The sequence below is a fragment of the Canis lupus genome, chromosome 15 (assembly GCF_048164855.1).
Source record: "Canis lupus baileyi chromosome 15, mCanLup2.hap1, whole genome shotgun sequence".
Taxonomy (NCBI): Eukaryota; Metazoa; Chordata; class Mammalia; order Carnivora; family Canidae; genus Canis; species Canis lupus.
In genome coordinates, this window is record NC_132852.1 from 11,322,924 (window position 1) to 11,342,062 (window position 19,139).

A 19,139-nucleotide genomic window follows, 5' to 3' on the forward strand; every position below is an offset into this window, starting at 1 on the left:
GTGGCTATTTTGCTTTCCAGGGCATTGGGGTTCAGGTGTGGACTTGAGTTTACATTTAGGGTCATCAATGAGTGACAGAATGTGGTGTAGTGAGCAAGGCATCAGTCCAAGGCATTACAACTGGAGGAAGTTGCTTTGTATCTGGCTTCTGTGCATGTTCAGCTTCACGACGTAAGAGTAATCACTCCATGGGTTCCACTGTAACTTGTTCTCTTGATAATAAGAGAAACTCAACATCCTAAAAAAGGGCCAATACTGGTCTTCCCCAGGGGATTTTGAAAGTTTTTGCTTCATAAGCAATTCCAAGAATGTGCCAATTACCAGGTTTTACCCTACATGTCTGATTTAGTCTCTCATGTGGTTTCTCAATCCTCAGGGAATGAAGCCACACACCAGTTTTCTCTTGGGATCCAAAAAACGCCCCAGACCTCATTTCATGTAGTGGTACATTACTTCTAGCAGGTCAGGAGAATTGAACCACTTGGAATTAGGATTGGAGAAGTAGTGTTTGTTTTAGATAGTAAAATAAATTACAATATTATGTAATGACAAAAGAATCAAAGCTGGGGAATAATGAATGTGAATAGAAATTCAGATCAATTGAATCAAGTAGAAATCGAGAGAAGACAAATTTTATTTATTTATTTATTTATTTATATTTATTTATTTATTTTTAAAGATTTTATTTATTCATGAGAAACAGAGAGAGACAGAGAGAGAGGCAGAGGGAGAAGCAGGCTCCACGCAGGGAGCCTGATGTGGGACTCGATCCTGGGTCTCCAGGATCATGCCCTGAGCCGAAGGCAGACGCTTAACCACTGAGCCACCCAGGGTCCCCAGCAAATTTCATTTAGAGTATTATATGACCTTCAAATCAGTGGAAACATTCTGGGACAAAATATATACATTATATCCATATATCCATATATATAGTTATATTGATAATTAAATATTTAAATGAAAAACAATGGACCTACAGAATCAATACTAGAAAATTTAGGAGAATCATAAAATGCTCAAATGGAGAGAATCTTTCTAAGTGTGGTACAATGTTTAAAAACAATAAATGAAAAAAATAAAAACTATAAATGAAAAGACTATGTTGGACTATATTTTTTAATAAAAATCTATATGGCAAAGAAGTCACCATAATCACTGTCAAATGTATAAACAGTTTCTACATATCACTAAGAAAAAAAACAACAGCCTAACTGAAAAAATGGGCAATGGAAATGAAAATAGAGTTCATAATCTCAGTGCTAGGAATGGACCTTAAGATGCAAATAACTGAACAGACTCTAATAAATTAATGTTGGATTATAATGAAAATTATTTTTACCTATTAGATTGTCAATGATAAAAAGGTTTGGTAATACCTGTTTTGGCCTGTACATTGCCTTCTGATTCTCAGCATTTCTAATGGATGTCTAAATGTGAGCTACCAACAGATAGTAAACTAGGATTATTCATCTTTGTGTTTCTTGTGTTCGAGCCATTCTCTAATAAAAAACAAAATCAATTTACACCTAAAAAATGAATAAACTTAGCTAAACATCATGTTTCTGGGAATGCGTATTATACTTCATTGACTAAGGGTAGAACCATTTGGATACATTTATACGAAATTAATAAATAACTGAAAGAAGAGCTAGGCCAATTAAAACCCTCAGTCAAAAATGTAATTAACTCTACCAGCTATTCTGGAGCATTCCAGCTAATCAAGGCTTTACCATGCCTATCCTTTGTTTTTGAGAAGTATCCTATCAGATCACTTCAATGCAAAATGCGTTTTTTGTATTGTTCATCATTCTGACTTAAAGAGATTTTTTCTTTAGTGTAGAGATGATCTTCTACTAGTAATATGTTTTCAAAATTGTATATACTAGTCACAAAGATCAGCAAGGTATAACAGGTAAAAGTCACATAGCATAGCACACTATTTACAAATTTATTACAACACTGATTATGTACTTGCTTAAAGAAAATCTCCTTTCATGATCATTGAAATTCTAATAAATTGCACCAGTAAATCATATCCAAAATTCACAAGTATTAAAAAATTTTTATATTTTGGCATGTCTGTATAACAGATTTTACATTTATATTACTGTGCATTAATATGGATATAAGTCTTGGTGCAACAAAATTTTGTGAGATGAGCATATATATAAAATAAGTAAGAATTTAGATTCTTGCCCATACACAAATGTCAGGAAATAAAAATATATAGATCATATATATAATATATAGGATCATATATCTTTTTCAATAATTTTCTCTGCTGTGGACATTTGTCTCAGTTAAAACTGAATGTATATTACAAAAATATAAAATGTTTGGGTTGTGGATTTCTATAATTTTAGTATACTTATAAAATATCCTTGTGATGTAAAGTCTCATCTTGGATTACTTAAAAATGTATACTTTTCTCTCTCAGAATTATTGGGAAAATCTTCAGATGTAATTAAAAATCAGCTAAAAGAATAATACGCTATTTTTTTTTTCGCTCTCTCTTTTGTATTTCACTGAAAGTAAACATAACCATAGTGACATGAAGGTTTGTAGTTATGCTCCTGGTTAGAAAAGAGAGTGAGAGAATATAAGAGAATATCCAGTATATTATGATCTCTTTCCAAAGATGCTGGCAATAACAGAAAGTGAATGAAAGAGTCTATTGTGTTAACACATATTCATTCGATCGGCAAACACTTGCATTAAATGCAAAGCACTTCTGTCATTGATATGCTTACCATTTTCTCCTAAATGACCTTGAAGTTTAATGAAATTCACATGAAAGATTTTACTGTGCCTGTTAAAAGAAAGCAGTTAAAAAGATTCAGATAGCTTTATAAAATTGAGTTTCATTTTGTGGAAAAAAAAAAAAAAAGTCCTCTGTTCTCATCTGTTGAGAAAGTAAACTGCTCCAACTCAAAGTAGTTTACAAGCAACTTTCATGGTCTTTGTTGTTACATGGCAGTGTCTGCTAGATTGACAAGTGGTGCAGTGGTCTTTGAGGACTGATTTCTAAGGATGTGAAGAGTATGAACTTCATTCTTCTTAAATACCTTCTTAAATGCAAGCTTCAAAACAAAGTCAACCATTGATCCAATCATTTAAAAAAGGAGGTCTCAGTGTCTGACAATGGAAAACACTACAAAGAAGTGTTTTACGTTAATCTAGTTTATTGTTTTCATTTGACAAAAATAGAGGTTCAGAGTTGTAGAACGATGAGAAGTGTGTATGTTCTGTTCAGCAAGGTAAGTCTACATATAGTCACTAGTGGTTCAGATAAAAGGAATCTTTAGAGTGCCATATGCTGACATTTAGAAAGAAATCTATTAAATCTATTAATATCTCAAACTTTCCACGAGCTTTCAGAACATTTGCAGACTCTTGATTTGTGACTTCCCTACATAGTATGAAAATATGATTTCTTTGGATTAGAAAAAGCTTGAGGCACAACAGCATACACAAAACAGTTTTTTATAGACTTTGCTGTCTGCCCCCTGGGGCATCTCCTCCTGGAGTACTGTTTCCAGTTGTGACTCCCATCAAGAAAGACCATTTTCTAACTAATAAGAATAATCACATTTATACGGAAAAAGAAAGAAAGCTGCAAATATAGACCTGAATTCTATATCTTATCCTATTCTGAAAATACAGAAGACATACAGAACATACAGAAAATAGTATGACAAATAAAGAAGATTGTGAACTAACATTAATCTGATACTACTTGTTTCACAACGCGGAAAACTCTTCTCATAGAATCTTCTTACGGGATTTATCTCCTTGTGTTAACAGAGGTGTGTAAACCCGTAAGACTGCTTCCGTTTCATAGTGCATAGTGTAGAAAATGCACAGAGTAATACTGTACAGACCATATTGGAGCTTCAGGCAAAGAAGACATTAGTGACACTGACCTGTCTGTATTTTAAATTTGGGCATTTGGTTCATTACAGTTTTGAATTAATCATTAAAAAAATATATATATATAGTATTTAATAGAAAAGATAGATAAATTGGACTAGATCAAAATGAAAACTTTTGTGTAGATAAGGACACTGAGTAAAAAGAAAATCCACAGAATGGGGGAAAATTTTGCAAATCAGTTATCTGTTAGGGGTTAATATCCAAAATTTATAAAGAACCCTTACAACAAAAGAAAAATGAAACAAACTACTCAATTCTTAAAGTGGGCAAGGACATTTCTTTAAAGAAGACATACAGATGATCAGAAGCACATGAAAAGATGCTCAACATAATCTTTTATGTTCCCTAATAATCATTAGGGAAATGATCAACATCAAAATCACAGTGATATATACTAGTTCCCAACCATTAGGATGCTGTTATTAAAAAAAGAAAAGAAAAGAAGGAGGGAAGGAAGGAAGGAAGAAAGGAAGGAAGGAAGGAAGGAAGGAAAACAAAATGTGTTGAACAAGATGTGGATCAATTGGAACTCATGCACTACTAGTGGGGATGCAAAATGGTTCAGCTGCTGTGGAAAATAGTATGATATTTCCTCAAAAAAATTAAACATAGAATTACTATAAATAATTCCATCTCTGAGTCTATATCCCTAAAAATCAAGAGCAGGGACTTGAACTAATATTTGTACGTCCCTGTCCATAGCAGCCTTATTCACAAAGGCCAAAAGGTGGAAGCAACCCAGTGTCCATTGAAGGATGAATAGATGTATACATACAACAGATTATTATTCAGTCATAAAAAGAAGGAAATTCTAACACATGCTACAACATGGGGGGACGACGAGGATATCCTGCTAAAAGAAACAAGCCAGTTGTGGGAGGACACATAATGCATGATTCCACGTATGTGAGTTTTCTGGATTAGTCACATTGAGAGGGGCAGAGTGCTGTGGTTGTTGCCAGGCACCGAGGAAGGAGGGGATAGAGAGTCACTATTTAATGGTTACAGAGTTTCAGTTTTGAGATTCAAAAAGTTCTGGAGATGGTTGGTGGTGATGGTCACACAACAATGTGAATGTACCTAATGCCACTAAATGGTACACTTAACATCACCGAAATGGTCTATCTTATGTTATGTATAATTTACTACAACTTTTGAAATATGGCATTTAACTGTTATTTAAGTAAAGTATTGCTGTTTCCCCCACTTTAATTGTGCGTCTAAGAGGAGAGTTTCACTGGACTCACCTTCCTTCTGGCCCCAGATAGGGTTATTTTAGTGTCTGTTTTCTTCATAGAATACACAATAACATTTCCTTATCTGCTTCTCTTTCCTCTAAACTTCTGGTGTGTTCCCCTGTACAACAGGTTAAGTGGATTTTAGTTACTGGTTGAAAAAAGTCTATGGTGCGTTGGGGTAACGTGGATCCATTTGTGGTTTCCAGTTCTTCATTGAATTTTGATCTCTCTCCTCGCCTTTCATTCACAGTTGTCAAAATTTTAGTCTTAAAGATAATTTTAGCAGAACTAAATATTTAAAGTCACATTTGGAAAAGTACCCCAAAAGCTCTGAGAAATTTCACCTTTTGAAAAGATGTTTGGTTGGCTGTTGGCATGATTAATATTAGTCTGTTGGATCCCTGTATCAGTGAAGGAGAACATTTTGAGACTGGCTCTCTTTTTTTGGCAAAAACAAAAAAATATATCATTACATGTAAGGAAAGTAATGTTTAAATAATATTTTGACAAACACAATATTTCAAATGCTTCTGTGGTGCTATCAAAAAGAAAAATTAAATTACTTTTCAAAATATATAGACCCCTCTTTTTATGTTAAACATTCATGAATGGATCTATTTGTAAATTGTTTTTGAACATACAGGACTTTTAGGTGTCTTCCATGAAAAAAAAAACGCAAAAATAAAAAAAAAACATCACCAACTCCCTGAATTCTAAAATCAGGAATATCATAAATGCTTAAAACTTCAGATTTCACTTCAGTTTAATGCCAAATTATTCCCAAATACAACATTTGCACAAAGCCAGAATATAAAATGCCGATTTGAAGACATGTGGAAATTTAGAGCATAAAGTTTCTCTTCTCACTGGGGGAGTCTTTTCATAGACCATGTATATACCTTTGAAACTGGATCTTTTGCACTGTAACCTCATCCTAACTGCCCATTTATCAACTGTCCTCTCTTAAAATTTCTGATCTTAACAGGTACTTTCCATATTCTATCATGTTCACAGACGCTTCTGAAATCAGAAGGTTCATATTCATTTTTCCTTTTTTAATAAGTGCTGCGGTAATATAATCGTTATCTCATAATAAATCATTGTATTTTACAAATTTCATTTAAATTAGCCTATTATTTCCTTACTCATATACTCTGTATTAACAGTAATATAAATTTTCCCCAAGGCATTCCAAGCTTTGTACAGAACACACTTAGAAGAGAGTTGAACATTTTTATCAATAAGAAAAAAAAATAAAAGCTTAAACAAAGAAAATCTCACAAGATTGACCAAGAAGAGAGTTGAACATTTTTATTAATAAGAAAAAAAATCAAAACATAAAGGAAATCTCACAAGATTGACCAAGAATAAGGATTGATTCATTTACAATGTCGAAATGCTATAATTTTATCTTCTTTCTTTATGATTCTCTATTTCATTTTTGTTAATTATTTTCAAAAATGGACTTCCCTCAAAATCAAGTTTGAATGAAGTATCTTATTTTTAAAGATATTGTTGGAGTTTTGAAAAAAATATCAGGGATTTCCATAATAATGATGTAAACAGGATTAAATAAGTTCTTTGCCTTTTTCAAGCTACCATGTCCCAACTGTACAGCACTCCAGCACCCAGACCAAGGCCCTCCTAAATTGTATCTATTTTTCTTTCATGTGTTTATTTAATAAGTATGTACTTGGTTGTGACTGGCACCATGCTAAGAGCTGAAGATAAATTCCTCTCCTGGAATATGTGGTCCAGAGCTAGAGAAAATGCGTCCATTAAATATCTCAGTTGCATGACATCCCAAGCTGTCCTGGGTACTCTGCTGGAGAAACAGAGGGACTCAGAACGAATCAAGGACTCCTGGAGTACTGTTTCTGGTTGTGATTCCCATCGAGAAAGACCATTCCAGAATCAGTTGAGGAAGTGTTTGTCATCCTTAGCATATGTGCTTGTGTGGAGCTGAAAGATGAGTAAGAATGACCTTAGGTGGATGGTTGGAGAAAATGGGTGTTACTACCAAGTAGAAGGAGCTGCACTGGCAAGGGTCCTGAGGAGGAAGGAAGAAACTCAGTAAGGAAGAACCAAATGAGGCTAGTGTGTGAGACAGGAAGAAAGGACGGAAGAAATGAGGGAGGATGAGGCTAGGGTCTGGACACCTTGACTCTAAGAATGACTATATTCACGAGCTCATATCCACAGGATTAAGTAGAGTCACACGTGGCACCCAGATAAAGAGAAATGACTCTGGCCTATCTGACAAATTAAATTTCTCAATGTGCAGAATTTCCATAACCTTAAATTTGCTAACAGCTAATCTACTGCTCTTCTTTTTACCCACATGAGATTTAATTGAAAAACTTGTCCAAAGACTCCATGACCTTTGCCCCAATGTCATCCTGAATACAATGATTAAAGATTCCAGAAGTAGGAAAAATGACTGAGACTAGGGGGGTTGGTGGGAAGTTGGGGAAGAAGCTATTTCCTTCTCAACTTTGACAAGTAAGGGGAGCATAGAAATATAAGCCTAGATAGTTGGATAGAGAATCTCCTTGTAATGTGCAAATGTATGTCAAAGATCAGTGTATTATTTAAAATTTAAGATTAACAATAATCATAAATGCTGAAGAATTTGAAAAGTGAGAGATGCCACATGTGAAATATTAGGAATGCTCTCTTAAAGTGATTTTTGGTAGTCACTTGAAACATGTAAATATTTTAGTATCAGCCCTGAGTACTCAAAAATCACAATGCTTATGTATTTTTGCCACAAAATAATCTTTTTTATACTGGAGCCTCAGATTCTATATCTGTAACCTAGCTGATCAAATAGTATAGTGAGTCAGGCTAGATGTTGTTAATGTGTACGCATACGCATACATATGTTTACACACACACACACACACACATAGATCACTGGTTCCAAATTACAAGTAGGATTCTGGAAAAGGAGTGGTGCCGTTGATTTGCCAACACACATTCGCAAATTAAAAACAAACTGGACTAGAATTTTTCACCAAATAACATAATGACTCAGTTTACCTTTCATGAAAAAAAAAAAAGAGACAAGTGAACATCTTCCTTTGTGGAAGTGAGGATATTTGATCTGTTTTCACTCTCGTGTTTGATGTAGTGCTATCAGTGATGACACAAGCAACCCACAGTCTAAGCAAACCTCCATAAATTCTGGATCTTCAGCAGAAACAGAAGAACAAGTTTTCTGAGGACTGCTGCTGATGCTCTGGCCAGAAACGATGGGTTCTGATCCTTTTCACTCCTCCTATTCCCCACCTGCTTCTTTCTATGCCACCCTCGACCACCTCACTGGCTTCCTTCTTTCCTTGTTGGGTTATTTCATCTCCTTTCTCCCTTTCTATACTTTCCTGTTTTTTTTTCTTTTTCTTGCTCACAAGAAATTGAAGAACATTTTCAAAGAAATATAACCAATCCAATACAGTTATATCTATTTTTATACTCAATATAAACCAATGGGTTTTTTAGTATTCCTCAAAATACCTCTTAAAACATTTTCTTTGATCTCTATGCAGCATTTACTATTATATTCCGTCTGATTCAGTGATTCTTAACAAATAAAAAGGTTACCCACCCCTTCTATGTTTCTGTAATTTTAATTCACCCCACATATATTTTTTGAAATTCTTTGAATCATGCCTTATGCTGTGGGTGCAAACATAAACACAAGCTTTGAAACATGAATTTCATACAAAGTAGACATTTTACAAAGTCAATAATTCACTGTGATGATTCATATTGATTCCTGGTTTAATCTTTACTCCATCCAATATCTTGGGCTAGGATATTTGATGAATCTAGAATCAACATCTTTCTTGGCACCAAATGTGTGTCGTCCTAGTGATAGTGAACATGACCACTCACAGTGGACAGCAGCTCACGGTGAACATTTGTACTTTTGGACATCAGAGAATAGAAGCATATCGGAGGCAAGTATATGTGGAAAGGGTAAGAAGAAGGTGTACCTGGGAACAGTTGTATTTCCTGGACAAAATTTTGAAAAAATAAAGCCTTTTTAATTGTTGTTCAGAGTATTTTTTTTTTTTAAGATATATACCCAGAAGTTGCATGCAAAGCTCAACTGAAGAATCAATGTCAGGTAAGTGTTCTCTATATTTGAAGCTGGCTATCTCTGGAGCAGGAGAGAATTCTGGATAAACACAAATGCTTGCAAAATCCTGGGTTTAAAACTATAGGTGGTCTTTCAAGATGTGAATAAAAATTTTAACTACCTTATTGGCACAGATGCCATCAGAAACCCACACACCATCATGTCCATGGCTCAGATGACCAATGAGCCACTTGCCTGCGTTGGGGGGATTATCTCAAGATTTTTCCATTCAGTAGCAAGGTCTTAAATTCCAACTATGGGTGGCTCTTTTTCTCAGTAGTAAGACAGTGCTTCCAGAACAAGCGAAGTTAGGTTTGTGTATATTGACACTTCTCTTTTATCCTCTTTGAAATGACAAGTGTGCTCTACAGATGGAGCAAGAGAACATCACGCTGAGATGAAGCATGATTTTTTTTTTCCCCCAGTTTCTCCCATTTCAGGACCTCACCTGTGCCTTGTCCCCTGGAGGGCTTACTCCAGATGTCAATGAAAGTGTAAAGTAGGTACGTAGAATGTCAGCTTTTAAAGCAGTACTTGTACACTTAACAGGGAATTTCTGAGAACAGATCTAAAACATTAAGGAATGGATATCTAATATATACATTTCAGAGAAATTGGAAGAAAAGAAAGAAAAAAATTAAGTTCCTACCATAAGAGATAATGGTAAGCACTCTAGTGTCACAATGTTTCTATACCTGGAGTCCCAGTTTAAAAAAAAAAAAAAAAAAAAAAAAAAAAGCTCAAGACTGTTAGGACTTTGGAGGACACGTTGCTAAAGAGAGAAACCGTATTTCCAAATCTAAGCGGTGAGATTTGCTTTCTAGCTTGGGATGGAGCTTAGTTTACTGTCTGTGTTTCTTTATGCATCTCTATTCTAGAAGTATTTTCTTTTGATTTTTCCCCCCTTCCCTGCCTAAAATCATGAAGCCTTAAAAAAAAAAAAAAAAAAAAAAAAAAAAAAAAAAGACCAAAAAACCCCAAACCAAACCCAAACCAAAAATCCCCAGCAAGGTTTACCTACTAATGGGAAGCCTGGAAGGGGTTTGCGTTGGAGAAGCTTCTCCGAAGTAGGGTCGGGAAGACGCGAGAGAAGAGCGGTTCCGCTGAACGAGAACCGAGCCCTTGGCTGCCCGGCGTCCAGGCTGCCTGGGGCGAGGAGGGCGGCCGGCTTTAAGGTCACGCATGTCTCCTGCAGGTCCGGGCGCCGGGTAGGCTGTCACCCAGGGACGGTGGCACCGGCGGCCAGGCGACGCTGGGCAGCTCATGTGGGGCGAACCGTGGCAGCGGAGACACGGGCGCCCCGGAGCTCGGAGGTGGATGCGGGGCCCTGGTGCGCTTTCCCCGCGGCGCCCGGAGGCTGCGGTCCGGACGCACCTACTTCCTCTCCCGTAAGGGCTGAGCTCGCCCGGGGGCTGCGCTGGGTGCTGCGCCGGGTGCTGCGCCGGGTGCTGCACGGGGCTGCGCTGGGTGCTGCACGGGACGCTGCACGGGGCTGCGCTGGGCGCTGCACGGGGCTGCACGGAGCTGCGCTGGGTGCTGCACGGGGCTGCACGGGGCTGCGCTGGGTGCTGCACGGGGCTGCACGGGGCTGCGCTGGGTGCTGCACGGGGCTGCACGGGGGAGACGACGGCCGGCCGGTGGGGAAGCCTAACTGCGTAGCGCTTCCACCAGCATTTAAAAAAAAAAAAATCACTGGGTGATGTGCCATATGTTCGCAAATTGAACTCTAATAAAGAAATAAGTAACAATAAATAAAGGAAAGGAGAGACTAAAACACAGAATACAGCCGGCTGGCGTCCTCCCTGGCGAAGGGCGGCGGGGCCGGGGCCGCGGGAGCCCCTCGGCTGCGGGGCGCACGGCTCCCCCTCCGGCCCGGAGGTCGCGGCGCCCCGCCCGCCCCGGCGCCCCCGCCCGGCTCCTCGGGGCGCTCGCCGAGGTCCCCGCGCCCCCGGCCGGGCCCGCAGCCCCGCCTCGCTGCAGCCGGCCCCGCAGACCGCGGGCGGCGGAGGGGGGAGGAGGGCGGGGAGGGGGAGGGGGAGGGGAGGAGGGAGGAGCGCGGCGCGAGGAGGAGGAAATAAATAAATAAAACAATAAGCTCGGCGCCAATAAGAGCGAGGGAGCGAGGGCGCCGCGAGCCCGCCGAGCCCCGCCGCCTCCGAGCGGCTCCGCGGCGCGTGTGCGCTGGGACCCGAGCTGCAAAGTTCAAACTAAACGTGTTGCTCCCGCCGGCCGCCGAGGCCGCGGACCCGCCGCCCAGCCCCGGGCCACCCCCGCGCCCGCGCCCGCGCCCGCGCCCGCGCCGCCCTCGGCCGCCGCAGCAGGTAGGTGCCCCCGCGCCCCCGCGCCCCCGCGCCCCCGCGCCCCGCTGGCCGCCCGCTCCTGCCGCCCCGGGAGCGCTCCGCGGCCGCCAAACTTTGGCTCCGCCGCGCCCTCGCCGCCCCGGCCGGCCCCGCGGGCAGCGCTTGCTGGGGTGCGGGGGGGGGGGGGGCGCGGACGAGCGCCGGCTGCAGGCTGGAGGCCGGGGCTCCTTCCCTCCGGGGCTGATCTCCGCGTCCCCGGGCGAGCCGCCGCTGCTGCCCTGCGGGGGTGCCCTTCGCTGCGGGGGGCTCCCCGGGGGCCCTGGTGCGCGGCAGGACGTGCAAGTTTGCAGCCAGAGGTGGATGCACCGCGGGCAAGTTTGCAGCCGCTCGACTCCCAGGGAGGAGTAACCCTTTCTGTGCAGCAGCGGGAGGGGAGCGGCGGCGGCGGCGGCGGCGGGGACCGCGGCCTGGCCGGCGGCGGCGGCTGCGTGTGGTCCCGTCCCGTCCCGTCCCGTCCGTGACTCGGCGCAGGAGGCGCAGCGCGGCCGCCGGGCCCCGGAGCGCGACCCCGGAGCCGCCCGCGGAGATGCTCGGGGCGCCCCGGCTCGGCGACCCGCATCCCGACTGGCTTGCTTTTCCTCCCCGCTGTCTCTATGCTCCGCTGACGGACGCGCCTTCAAGATCTTCTTAAAACTTTTGTGCGTGTGGGATTTTCCCGTGTGGCTTGGGGGGGGGGGGAGGGAGGACGACGGCAGGACCCCCGCCCCCCAGGGTCCGAGTCGGAGCCCCGCGGTCGGGGTCGGGGTCGGGGTCGCGGCGGCGCGCGGAGCCCCAGCGCCTGCTCGCCTGCTCGCCTGCTCCTCTGCGCGCTGCCAGCCACTGGGAAGCGTCTCCTCCGCCTCGCTGTTTGAGGGACGATCGCGGATTCCTACTAATCTGTGTCAACGGTCCTTATTACCCTGGCTGTGGCCCTGCAGTCAGGGGAGAGCTCTGAGCGAAACGGGAATCCAGAAGTCGCAGTAAGTTTCTGGAGCAGCGTGCTAGAGCCTCCCGAAGCCACCTGCTGAATTAGTTCCTATTACTTTGGAGAGGTTTCCACTGGGCCCGGGAGATGGAGGCATATCCAGCAGATGGAGCAGTGGAAAACTGTGCTGGAACCTATCTAGCTCTCGTTTATCCCGATTCAATCACGATGATACCAAAAAAAAAAAAAAAAAAAAAAGTATAGGGAGCTCATTTTAGGAGAGATACTGGATTTCCTGTCATATATATATATATATATATATATATATATATATATATATATATATATTTTTTTTTTTTTTAAGAGCATGCCTATGGAAATACAGTGTGAGTCTATTTGTAGAAGCCTCAGTGCTTTAAGGTTTTTTTTTCCTTCTTCTTCCATAGCATTTTGGAGGAAAAAAAAATAGTTTCTGGTACAGATGAGACTTGAATATGATTAATTTGTGTCAGAAATGTCAGTCGGTCCTTTGGAAATGATGCGTTCTGCTATAATATCTGATTATTGTGTTATGGTTGAAAAGATTACGTACACTGGCATTTGGAAGTGAGCAAACATCAATTTGAGTACTTTTTAGTAGTTTGAATGAGACTGGGTTTGCATTTTACATAGAAGATGGGGGGGAATATGGTTATTTCTGGGAGTGACTTGCTGTAGCTGAGACTGAATGGGAAAAGTTGATACAACTTTTTAGTGATTCTGATGAATTGCTCATCGTCCTTCCCAATAAGGAAGGGGTGGATTTTGGAATTTCTGTTACCTGAACACGTGAAGCATACATTTGGGTAGAAAGGCAAAAATCTTCAAAAGCTACCTGTATTTGTACACCGGGAATTGTGGCAACAGTAATAATGTGGAGGGATAATCTGCCTTTGCACATAAACACGTTACAGTCATTTATGTATCTGACAGTGGAACTTTAAAGCAGAGAAAAATAGGCTGCCCATTTTACAGACAAAGCTGCAAAGGCTTACCTAAATTCAATTTTTAGTTGCACTATTTCAGAGAGGAGCTGGTTCTTGAATTTATTCTGCTCATCTACAGTCTCTGTTCTTTCACCGTAAATTGCTGTAGATCTTACGGTGGGATAGAACTCTGCTTAACTAGTCTGGAGAAACCCAGTTAGGTCTCATTTTAATATTATTATTTAGCAATTTAAAATTACAACTACATATTGGACATTTTAAGGAACTTTGGGACAGATAGGATGCTTCTGGAAGAGGTAGTACCAGGAATCATTCTAACAAAACATGCTTTCTGTTGAGTGCACATGTTTATAACCTGTATGTGATTATTTTCTAAGTCATCAGGTCATGTCTTTAGAAAAGTACTTAATTGTGCTTCCTGAAAGAAACTTCATTTCCTTTACATTCACATAGTATTCAGGAAAGCTTCAACTCCCCCAAGTAAAATAATATAATTACCTTTCAGGAGGAACTGATCTTATCCTGCCTGTTGCCACACAGATGACATTATTGCAGATTTAGAAAAATATTACATTCCATAACCCTTCACACATGCAAAAACCAAAGGATTTCAGTGTAAAATGCTGAAAGTTTTAGGTGATGGTCAAATGTTTAAAAATATAAGAGCCAGACGTTTACTGACTTCTTACTATTCCACGTATTGAATTCCTCGTGCATAACTCTTATTGACAATTTAAAGTCAGCTAGGAACAGCAATGTACTTTTAGTAAAATAGGTTAGAAGTGGGTATAGTATGGTCATTGCTTACATGATATATACATTTCCAAAGAAAAACCAAGTGTATTTATGTTTTTTTTCCTGTAAACTCAATCTATTCATATCTATATAGTCATTATAGGAAAATCTATATAGTCATATATAGATAAATTGTATTTTGGAACTTGAGAAAAAGTACTCAAGACTCTCTGCATACATTAGTGAACTTCTTCAGTTAAGTTTATCTGGTCAGCAAGATCGTGTAACACACTCTCCTGAAGTTGAGTTTAAGGGGGATACCTTGGCTCGAGAGATAGCATTTGGACTCTTGATAATGACAGTGGTAGTGTGCTGTATTGCTGGACTTGGGAAAATACTTTAATCACTAACTTTTTAATTCTTATTTTATAAATGGCAGGATCAACGTTAGGTTCTTTAAAAGGATCAACTAAATAGTGTGTCTATTTTTAACCCAAGCTTTATGGTAATAGTTGAAGGTTGGCAATCACCAAGTGCTTGTACTGGTTGTTACCGTATTTTAATCCACGTTTTGTCTGATTTATACCTTCATTCCATTTCTCCAGGACTTAGTTTTGTTGTAGCTATACCGGGTAGTGTTCTTCCAACAGTACAAATAAAATACAGCAATTAGGTTTCACTTAAATATACTTTAACTAAATTAAGCTTTCAAACACATACAGAGGGAATGAGAGTTTGTGAGGATGCTGTGAGTATTGTTTTTTTTCTCCATTAAATTATCTTCTGAGAGGTATAATAGGTTTATCAGTCGGTGGAGATCAAACGCAAGATGAAACCTTTTTATCCTTTAATTTCTATCTTGTCACCAGCCTGTTTGACTTCACTTGTAATGTAAAGTATGATTGAATATGATTTTCACTTAAAATCCCTAGAAAATGCATATATATTTGAAGCTGGGTTTCATAGGAGGTATCATTAGTTCTAAATTAGAAGGAAGAGTTTTAAGGAGTCTAAGAATAAACAGTTCTAAGAAAAAAGAATTACTCTGAATAAGCACAGAAGTTACAGATTTATCTTGAAATTTAAGTCTGAGCAGAAATGATGATCTCAGAATGGATTTTGAATGATACTTCCAACTTTGACTATTACTTTCATTTAATGGTGTCAATGATGTCTTGGGTGCAAATACATTTATATTTAAGGGATCTTTATTTCAATCAACACTTGTTTTTCTAACGTGAGTATAATACTTCTCTTATAGTATTGATATTTAGGGATAGATTTTGTTTCATAGGTTATCTAAAAGTCTTTTTTTACTTCGGATCATTTCCTCTATGTGATTGTGTAGGGCATAACTAGTTTTGCCCTATGGCTTTAGAGATATTTGGTCATAGAAGTATGTTTGGGTAAGCTTTCTTACTCTTCACTCAACTACCATAAAACTTGAGATTAGTCTCTCAAGTAAAGCACATTATATAGACTATTTATAATGTTAATTAAAGATTCAAACTGTTGGATAAGAAAAATGCAGGTATTTCTTTGTCGTGGTGGAAAACTATCTCCCACTTTTTTATAAGACCAATATTTAGAAGCTTTATGAAAAAGGTGGATGGATTGAAAATTGGTCTCAAAGCAGTAAAAGATTAAGGATTTAAAAAAAAAATAAAAAAATAAAAGATTAGGGATATAGCTGAGTCATTTATGAATTATTACAACAAGCATATCGTTCTCGTTCTACTTACTTTTTCAAGAGGTAGGAGATTTGAAAAGATGGAGCGAGGCATAATTAGAAGATAAAGAGCATAATGGTGAAAGAATTCACTACCTGATATTATTAGAAGATAACAGTATTTATATTTTGATAGAATTTGTTAGGATAGCTCTATGATTTTGATAATTTACAGTGCCCCCATGCCCAAAATGATTGTTTTCTGTTTTCTATTATGAATATTTTATGATTTTGAATTTTTTTTTTAAGATTTTATTTATTCATTCATGAGAGACACAGAGAGAGAGAGAGGCAGAGACACAGGTAGAGGGAGAAGCAGGCTCCATGCAGGGAGCCCGATGTAGGACTCGATCCTGGGACTCCAGGGTCACGCCCTGGCTGAAGGCAGGCGCTAAACCGTTGAGCCACCCAGGGATCCCCCATTTTAAGATTTTGAAGTAATTGATCAGTTCCAGAACTTTGACCAAAACTAAAGGCAGCTATTATACTTTTGGCAAATTCAAAGACCGAGTAACAGTATTAAAAAAACAAAAAACAAAAACCCAAACTCTTCAGATTGGCATTAGTTTATGCATATCTCAAAAATCTGCATTATTACCACTTTGCTAGTAATTTTAATAAGAATATGAGTCATATTACAGTTCTGTTCAACTTTCCATATTTAGTAACATTCAGGATGTTTAGGAATCTGCTGGTCTTTCACTGGACTTTTGTGGTAAATATTGATCATCATTATTGTATGACCATGATTTGATGCTAACATCAGATTTAGAACATTCTCATGCAAAATAAACAATTGGAAAACAAGTTCTGAGTCTGTAGAATTCACTTCACTGGTTCCCTGGGGCAAGTGAGCACAGAAAACATGCATTCCCGCTGCAGTTACACGAGGGTGGGAGCAAGGTGAGTAAGGAGATCTGCTTACAACCATGGCTGTTTGCTCTCCTGTCTAGAGAACAACTTAGTTAAATAAACTTGATTTTTACCTTTTTTATACCTAAGTACTATATTTAATGAGAACTAATTATGGTTACAAATATCAGTTCATCAGTAGATTGCATCAATACTTAATATTTTTTTGCTTTATAGTCCAATCAGTTATTCATTAAATGTTAATTAAAGCAGAGATTTATTCACATTACCTTTTAAAAATGAAAAGTATTTTGGCAGTTACATGGTAATATCACCATGGACTGGTTTTGAATAGGTATATACTGAAGCTAAAGTAGAAGTTGTTAATGCAGTTTTCAGGGATTAGTTCTATTATTTGGAAGATAAATATATCTAGGTTTAAGCTGTGATTATATACAAAATTAACAGCAGCATAAACAAACACACCTATATTTCAGCAAATATGACAACTGGAAATGATAAATGGGCCTCCGTGTGTGTGTGTGTGTGTGTGTGTGTGTGTGTGTTTTAATTTTTGTGTTAATTAGTATGTGCTATCAGTAGAGTAGGATATCCTGAAAGGATAATGGTATCCTATTGAACATAGATTTTAGAAGTTAAGTCATTATATTATTGAAAAATAAATATATCAATTTACTTTCCATTCCTTACCTTTTTTTGCCCCCTGGAAAGTACTTACCTAAATTTAGAGAGTAGCTTGATAAAAAATATTTAAAGGATAAGCATCAAATTAAATACTCTATAAATATTAGGATCCCTTTTTATCTGTTCTATCATACATAATGTGTGGGTATATATATATATATATGATATATAGATCAGTATACTGTTTTGTTTTACTTTATATACACACAATATTTATATACTCTCTATATATTCATTTAAATAGGTATATGACAATCTAAGAGCTTAACAACTGGAGAATATTTGTTTTGTGATAGGGTGTATCGTAATTTCTTTCCTTGTTGTCTTATACATTTGTTATCTTGTTTTAATATTATGTGATATATAGAGATTTCTTATATAAAATGAGTTTGTTCAATGTTCAAATTACATACAGTAAAATACCTTGCACTCTTATGTGTGATACATGTAGATACTGAGTTTCAAAAATACTGAAATTACATTTTGTCTGTATCACTATTTATACTGATGGTCTTTGGTAAAAGACAGATCTAAGAACTGTTTATCATTGTGAAGTTCCTTATTCATATGTTTCACAATACTGTTACATACAACTTAATGTTTGCTTATTAAATTAAGAGCAGAGTTGATAATATTTTAGCTATTGCCAACTTCATTTTCCTTTGACTCGAAAATACATTAAAATCACTGAAAGTATTAACAGCTTGAAAATGTATTTTTTCTAGAGTTAATTGTATAAATATAATTTGCTACTCATTTCTTCAAAATTGTATTGGTAACTATGGGATTAAACGCTAAGTTTATTAATTTTAATATAGTTATAGGCCAGTGAGATTTCTTTTCTGCCTATAGTCTGCATCTTTTAGAAATCTAGTAAAAATGTTTTAATTAAAATAATGCCCCTTGTTAATAAACTTGTGAGGCATTTTACACTTTTTAAGATTTTGCATCTAAAACAGCTAACAGTAATTGATTTAAATAAAAAATAAATACATTTTAATGGTTGGTTTAATAGTTAAAAATAAATTTCGGTTAATGAAAAGTTTCTGTGATTACTTAGATCAAATGCTATAAAAATAGGAATCTCAGGATTTGGAAATCCCATAAATTTTGAAGGAAAATTATCTTCATATAATTAAGTACAGAAACAACACTAATAACAGTCTTAAGTTTTCAAAATCTTGGTATTGGTTTTGGTAAGATTTGCATCCAAATTTGCACCCATGGTAGTAATATTTACATAGAATCATTTATAACTTTATTTTTCTAAACATGTTTAAAACAATATTGAATTTTGTGATATTAGTAATTTCCAAATTTGCTTTAAAATTTGAATTTTGTGATATTAGTAATTTCCAAATTTGCTTTAAAATTTGCACCCATGGTAGTAATATTTACATAGAATCATTTATAACTTTATTTTTCTAAACATGTTTGAAACAATATTGAATTTTGTGATATTAGTAATTTCCAAATTTGCTTTAAAATTTGAAGATGCTTTAAAATTTGAACTTAACAAAAACCCCTTTTTTATTGATACATTTAAATAAAAG